This window comes from Morone saxatilis, unplaced genomic scaffold (genome assembly GCF_004916995.1).
Source record: "Morone saxatilis isolate NCDOM2014 unplaced genomic scaffold, NCSU_SB_2.0 Contig17, whole genome shotgun sequence".
In the NCBI taxonomy this organism is placed as follows: domain Eukaryota; kingdom Metazoa; phylum Chordata; class Actinopteri; family Moronidae; genus Morone; species Morone saxatilis.
Window position 1 is genome coordinate 1,587,329 of NW_023339729.1, and position 715 is coordinate 1,588,043.

Below are 715 nucleotides of genomic sequence, written 5' to 3' on the forward strand. Positions count from 1 at the left end.
TGAGATTTAGGACATTAATATAGCAGCAAATAGCTATTTGCTATTTAAAGATAAAGTGGAGTCTGAGCAGAGACTGACACCTTGTGTCACAATGTCACTCCCTCTGCCTGTAGTGTTATTACAGCTGTTTGTGGTTAAACTAAAGGTCTATCTCTGTAGGGATCCTTTCCATAATGCTGTCAGACACTGACAATAACAATCTGTGTCTGTCAGTGGAAAAAACTACTTTTAGTGGATGTAGTTTGTCCCTAGGGATTAGTGGGAACGTTAGCAGCCATCGTAGTCAGTTTAGCTATTTTCACATCTAACTCTGTGAATTAAGGATTTCTTTAAACTTCACCAGCGTTGGTGATTGTTGGAGAAACTGTGTAAAGACTACCGAGGATGGTTTTTATTTATTTTTATTTAGTTTCAGTCCAGTTTCAACTACGATTATCTACTAGGTAAAATTACTCGTTTTATCAATGGAGCCTGGTGGGAGCAAATTCCACTAACCGCAAGAACAAATGGAAACAACGAAAACAACCAATCAGAGAAAGATACAAAGACACTTTGGGTTGGTGGCTAGAAGATAGTTGATTGTTGAGTCTCATTCCCAGCATCAGTGGTTGACGATTTGGGAATGAGATTCAACAATCAACTACCTTTCTCGGCTCTGATTGGTTGATTTCGTCTCTGCCCGGTGGATTCTTGCAAATCCCGTTAGGAGCACTAG